Below are 7126 nucleotides of genomic sequence, written 5' to 3' on the forward strand. Positions count from 1 at the left end.
TCTTTAATGAGACAATTTTCTGATATTATGTAAGAAAGTGACAGAAACTGACAGACCCCTCTTTAGGCCTGGAAGCATTTCTGATATCTCCGGGATTATTCTTTCTGGATGCAGCCTCGCTCCACATAAACCCAACCCAGCCTTCCATTTCCTGGACAGAGATCTGAGGAAGTATAGGGTGCCCCTGGAGGTCTCAGCTTGGACATTTTTGTTGTTGTTGTTAATTAATTACCTCCCTGAAGTCTGACTGGGCATCCCATGCTGAAATACCACCCAATGCTGTGTGTTCTCATTTTTTTTTGCTTCACTCTTCTCCCTCTTTGCCCTCCTTTCCATGCCTGTAGATTCAGGGAGCATATCTAGCCTGGAGTTGAGCTTCAGGGGACTGGGCAACATCCACTTTGGAGTGTCATGGATAATGTATGGCACTGTATCCTCTTACTTTTTCTCTTTTTTTCCCCCCTTTCGATTCCAGGTTGGTGCGTTAATAATGATGCAAATATCAATCACAATCCTGCTTGAATGTGATAAAATAGGAAATGGATATTCAATCTAGAAGCATTAAAAACTTGAAGAGAGGTAAAAGGTCTCTTGGGATTGGCTGAAGTAGGAAGATATCATTGATTATTTATGAATGTGAACCCAAGTGTAATCTAAGTTGGCTGGAGATTCAGCTGACTTTAGGAAATTAACAAACAGTAACTACTTTTTTCAGGCTCCAAAATACCAGATCTTGAAACTATCCTCTTTTTTTTGACAAGATGATTGTTAATCTCACAGTTATGCAGATGTTTAATCGAGTTAAATTGCTGTACTAAGTTATTACAAGCATGGGTGTTTATATGCTTTTTCTTGCAAGCAACATGTTTCTTTGGGTGCAGTCCATTGGCCAAAGTGTCTCATGTTGGCTCTGAATGGACATGAGTGTTTTTCCACTTGATTTCATCATATGTGGCACTGAATGATATTGTAAATTAGGCGGAGGTCCACTAAATCATACATCCAAACATGCATAAATCTCAGTTTAAACCTATGCATTAAAACATTGCAAGAAGTCAAAGATGCATGAGTATGGATCTGTAAGTTAACGCTCTGATGTCCGTTCAAATACTTACTGTGGTCACATCAAGAGAATATTTAAAATTGAAGGACAGATTGATCAGTAGGTTTTACCGATCAATCTTAATTATTTCCTCTCTTTCAATGAATTAATTTGCTTCTAGCATTGAGTTTTAACATGACACCATACCTTGCTGTGACCAATGTGTGAATGAATCAGTGTGTCTGGAATAGCAAATGGTTTTAGTTGAACAACAGGTGGATGTTGGAAGAATGACTTCCAGGTTTTAACATTTGGTTGTAATGATGGTATACCATGGGCCATCATGCTGTGCATTTTTGTTATTCATCACAATCTCTGACACAGGTAGAAGATCTGCTGCATGACCGGCCATAACGGGATGAAGAAACACTTACAGACAGTAATGTGCATCAGGCCAATGAGCCATTCATGGGCCTGGTGCCATCTCATTAGTCTTCCAATGACACCAGCAGAAGCATGCCTAACGTCCCATTGTGTGTAGCAGTCAAGAGACAGGAATGGAGACAGCCCAGGTTCAAGTTATAGAGAAAATCCACACCAAATTCATCTGGTTTTTCCTTTTTCTCCCTCTTCCTGCCTCTCTCTCTACCTCGTCTTCTTCTCTTTTCACTTGGTATATTCCTTTGGGATGCAATTTTTAAAAAAGCTGCCTTTAAGCTCTCATTTCTGGTGACTTTTGAAAGCAGGGCTCAGATTTTTTGCCCATTACCATGATAATAGCTTAAAGTTCAGATTCTCACTATGAACCTTTAGTCAGCCTTAAATGAGGTCCCTAATGGTCATGATTTTAAGTGAGAAATGAGTCTACTGAATAGCGATACATATACTCACCAGTCACTTATCCTGATTCTGTCTGGTCCTCTTCAAAACAGCCCCTCCACTCCAACAGAAAGTATAAGTTTCCCTACAGGGCAGCAATATAATAGTGCTCACAGAAAAGAAAGCTATAATCTTAAAGTGTAAGTAAAAATTCAAGCATATTATAGCATCTGTAACACTTTATAATATAGTCCTGCAACATACTGTGTAATTCTTCTTTCTTTTTTGTATGGTGTACCAGTAGAGTATGTGCACATCACTGACAGTATATATAATGGACAGAGCTTCCGGGACTGTAAAGTGAAGCCAACGCGGAAGTGTCTTAAAACCTGCATTCTATGTAATGGCCCGCAGGGGGCAGCTCCACTGGCTGCAATAAAAAAACCGATATTATCCATTCTAATGAAGAAATGAACCGACTTCTCACTTGTGGTCTCAGTTGGGGTTAGGATAATCTCATGTGGTACATCATCATCTACGGAACAACAATCTGGCAAAATTTGTTTTATTTTATTGTTATGCACCAAAAAACCTACTTGGCATTGTTAGACACACATACATGGTGTGTACACGCTTACAGGATATATGTGCAATTGAGTATGACAACTGTCCTCACCTGTGTCAAAAAGCTTAATGGGCTGTGTGCTGTATTATTTCTTCTATTTCACTAGAATGTGCTTTGCAAACTGCATCACACAAAGGTTTAGAAAGTCTCCAGTGGTACTGAAACACACATAGCAGCCTGTAATCAGTGACCTTGTATTTGTAAGACTCTCATTTTATGTTTTTGTGCCACTCCAATGCAGGTGCATCACAATCATAAATGGTCTGTGACCTCTGTAAACTGCCTGTACTTACACCTGCTGAATAACAGTAATAAAGCTAACCTGTGGTCACAACCCACTGACTGCTACTCCTGCTCTTTCACTCTGTTGTCTACTGCAGTCATTTGTCGTGTTAATTCAAAAGCTAAAGGCACACTGTAAACTCACTCTCACCAAAAGTATTCGAGTGTTCAGTCGGACTACCAACACTTCAATGATGGCACTCTGAGAGATAAGGGCATTACATTTATTCATAATTCAGAAATATATTACATATTAGATGACCTTATTGCAAGGTTCAAAAGGCAGGGCAGCTTGAGAGTGATTTAAAGGCAAGGTTGTGATTGGCTGCAGTGGGTAATAATGCACCTGGTCAGTGGTTGACATGGGGTCACCCATGGATACAAGGTGAGTGGGAGGGTCAGCATAATGACGGATGAACCTTGACACTGCTATTAGGTACAAATCTGCTCCTTTTCTCTTTCTGCAGCCGCGGATCTGTTGGATAATGTGCCGCAGCATTATGTTAACCGTAGTGTCAGTGAGGAAGGCGAGGGTGTGGGAGGAAAATGGATGTGGGTCATTTAAGCTTTCATGAGACAGAATATGAGTGAGTTGTTGCTAGCAGTGCGAGCTTTAACCAGAATTTTTCAGCCATTAGATAATGATTTTGATAAAAGCCATTCCGTGGGAGGATGATAACAGCACAAAGGCAATTAATTTGAACCTAGCATTTAATTTTGTCTGTGCTCAAAGGCTATGTGAAACATTGAGTGAAATCATTTCACTGATAATGATGTGAACATCCTCACCTTTTTTTGACATGTTTCTGTCCCACTTTCTTTTAGCCTTCAGTCAGAAGAGTTGACAAACCGAACAAAAACTTATTTTTTTATTTAACTTTATGTTTCTAAGCCTGCAGTGTTCTACATACTAACATTTGCTCGAGCCCTGATATAAAACACAAATGAAGCCATCTGGTTGTGCAGTCTTCACTTGCATCCAAGGAATCCCCTGTATGATTTGTGTGGGACCCAAAGGATACTGAGGCACCAGTTAATTTTTGATATTATTCCTTTGTTGTTTGTTGCATTGCTGTTTCTGTAGCCACTGTGATGTTCATAGTGTCGGGTTGTGGTTGAAGTGAAAAAAGACAATAAAACTGTGACAGCTGCCCTATTTGGTTGATAGAGCAAGCCTGTGTGCCGGCCTTCTATTGCACAACATGTTCACTAAAATGAAAGCTATGTGCTAAATAACTCTCAAATTAATTAAATATTCCCTTTGCAAACAAAACTTCGGAGCACTTTACAATTACCAACCTGAAACCACATTCATTTTCGTCAACTCTCAGACAAGGTTTTTTTTTTTTTAAATCCCCCATGTTGTGTAACAAACCCAAAGAAGAAATATTTGACAAATTTGTATGTGGGTGGTAAAGCAGATCTGATCAACTAAAAGGATCGTAATTCCAACCTAAAACAGTCTCTATGGCAGCCCACAAGCCACTGAGTCATCCCATGTGGGAAGGACAAACAACAAATAGTGGGGTAAGCAACTGCTCCTTACACCATTCAGTATTGAACAGTATCTGAGACATGTTAGCTTCCACGTTCAGCGTTATCATGCTGGACCGTATGTGTATAAACACACTTAAAGACATCGAATACCAGCGGAAAGAAGAACACAAAAGGGATTTTAATTGGAAAGCCTGAACTATGTGTTGATAATAGTGTATCAGTCTAGAGCTGATTGTCTTTATGTGTACAGAGCTGCAGAGTTGTCAACTGTAGAAACAAAATAATAAAGCCCACTGTTGTGTGTGAGTGTGTGCCAGAAGGCAATTGTATCTTTATTTAATAAAGTGTGATTGGTAGAGATTGATAACAGGGGGACATTGCTGGGCAATTAATATCCTGATTGAGTGGCTATGGAGAGGGGTATCAGAGTGCTGTTATTGCTGCAGCCTCCAGCTGGATCCAGAGTTTAAGGGAAATAAATGACTTTAGTGATTAACATCACATTGATGTTCCTTTCTCAGTGAACAAAATGAATTGTCAGTCTTTGCTCTTAGTGGCACGGGGAATATCCAAATTGCTATAGTGCCACAGATCAGTGCAGGTTAAAACCTTCGCTGCCGTGCTCACTCTAGCTGATGATTAAAAAAGGAAAAAAGCAGATAATAAACTGAACACCTGCACTAATCGATGTATAGTTGATTTATCATATATTGTATTTGAATGGTACTGAAACCACAGTTGCAATATTACACCCTGTAGTCTGCTGTAGGTAATTCTGGGTGGGAAACAAAGTGCAATAAACTTGTTTTAGATAAAAATCAAAGTCCAAATTGGTGCCAGTTGAAAAACCCCCATTATAGTGTAGACGTAAAAAACTACTTTTAACATGCTAGGAGGGACTTTCTTTTCTTCAGATGTGTTCCCTGATTTTATCAGATTTTGTTTTGAGAGTAATCCACCCAAATAATTAATTCAGCACCCTTCAGTATTTTATGTTGTTATCAATAGACTAGTCGAGAGGAATTGCTATCTACTGCCAAGAATTTGTTGATTTTTTAACTCTCTTCTGTGACGGATAACAAGCCAAGTGCTGTTGTAATTGCATATTTCACTGAATACTTACATACTGTAGAAAGCTTTCATCACATCAGCATACTATTTTGTTATTTATTCAAAATGCAATATTTTCTCAAGTAGTGTCTCAACTTTTTCTTTACTATCCCTCCTGATGTATTTTCTGATTGCAAAGACACACATGTAATAATAGAATAGCCAGATTTCACCAACTCAGCTGGAATGACCTAGAAGTTTGACATCTACACACTTTACTGTGCCACCATCAAGACAGCCATTCAGGAGCACCTATTTTTTGTTTTATGCCAGTCAAACAGAAAAGCAGGACAAGTTATCCAGACCTGCATGTTCATACAACCACATTTTATCATTTAGTTGTGCTTTAAGTGGTTATTTACACAGGGCAAAAAATGGCAGGTCCTGAAATAGCAAATGTCATGCACCAATTCACCTGCAGCTGACATTCACAAAAAATATTCTATTTCTGTAATGTAGACAAGAACACTTCTAAATTAAGCTTATATTGTCACTGTCAAATCATTTGCCCCTTGGTTTAAATCTCTGCCAATGGCTGGCTATTTGTCATCTTTGTTGCACATTATTATTTTTTTGCAGGTGCAATTTCTAACTGTATCCTTTGAGGTTTTTAATGCAAGTAAGGACATAACTGGCATCCCAGTGCACAGCTTGCTTTTGAAATACCAGGTGTGACTCTTTTTTTTTTTCTCCCCCATTTCAAATCATCATTATTTCTGTCAGTTGCAGCCAATTTCCTCTCTCTTGTGCGTCATTTTATTCTATGTGGTGAAGAAAACAGGAAAAAGTCACTGGGTGCAGTTTTACCTCTTCTCCCTTTCTGTTATACTGTATTCGCTGTCTTGTAAATATGTTAAATATCAGCAGATGCCCACCTAAGAAAAATATTAAAGAAAATAAACCTGCACTGTTTATTACTTTGGGGGAGGGTGTCTCATTTTCATTATCAACATGGTCAAGAAGTGTACATAAATTGGCGGATATCTTTCCCAAGCATGGTCTGAGGTCATTTAACGATACCTCTGTTACCAGGGTTGATATTTTTTCTATATCTTCAATTAAGATAATCACTAAAAAGCCAGAGAATAAACCAATGAAAACTCATCACCTGCATTTCATTTTGAATACACAAGGGGATAAACAAAGGGATTAGTGTCAAAACTGTACACATTGTTATATACCTCTGCATATTGAACAGGTATGGACCAAATACCTCAACCACCTGATGGAGAATGAGCTACTGGACTGGGATAACATTTGGAATTGTATAGCTAACACCTCTAAAAATAAAAATGTGATGTGTCTCCTTTGGAAAGTGGTTTGGTCCTTATTGACAAAGATTTTTTTCCCACAAAATCTCAGTAGTTATGTGTTTAACTCGATGTTGTTAGTATGAAACTTTCAGTTGCTTGGAAGCATGGTGCTAAAGAGAAAACTATCCTATCCCGAAAAAGAGCCAAGTGAAATCCAAAAATGCAAGTAATTTTGTTGTATCATAACTGCTTTTCCAAATGAACTTTTGACACTTTTTATTATTTTTTATAATCCCCAGTGGATTATAATGGAGATTGTTGTTTGGCAGAATTATGGAAAAACTACTCACCCAATTTTCATGAAATTTGGTAGGAGGGTGTAGCATGGGCCAAGGAAGAGCCCCTTAAAGTGCTGTTATTGCTGCAGGCTACAGCTGGCTCCACACAACAAAGCATAACATCAATTTATAAACAAATGCAGCAAGTATGTAAGGAATA

The sequence above is a fragment of the Dicentrarchus labrax genome, unplaced genomic scaffold, assembly GCF_905237075.1.
Source record: "Dicentrarchus labrax unplaced genomic scaffold, dlabrax2021, whole genome shotgun sequence".
NCBI classification, from domain to species: domain Eukaryota; kingdom Metazoa; phylum Chordata; class Actinopteri; family Moronidae; genus Dicentrarchus; species Dicentrarchus labrax.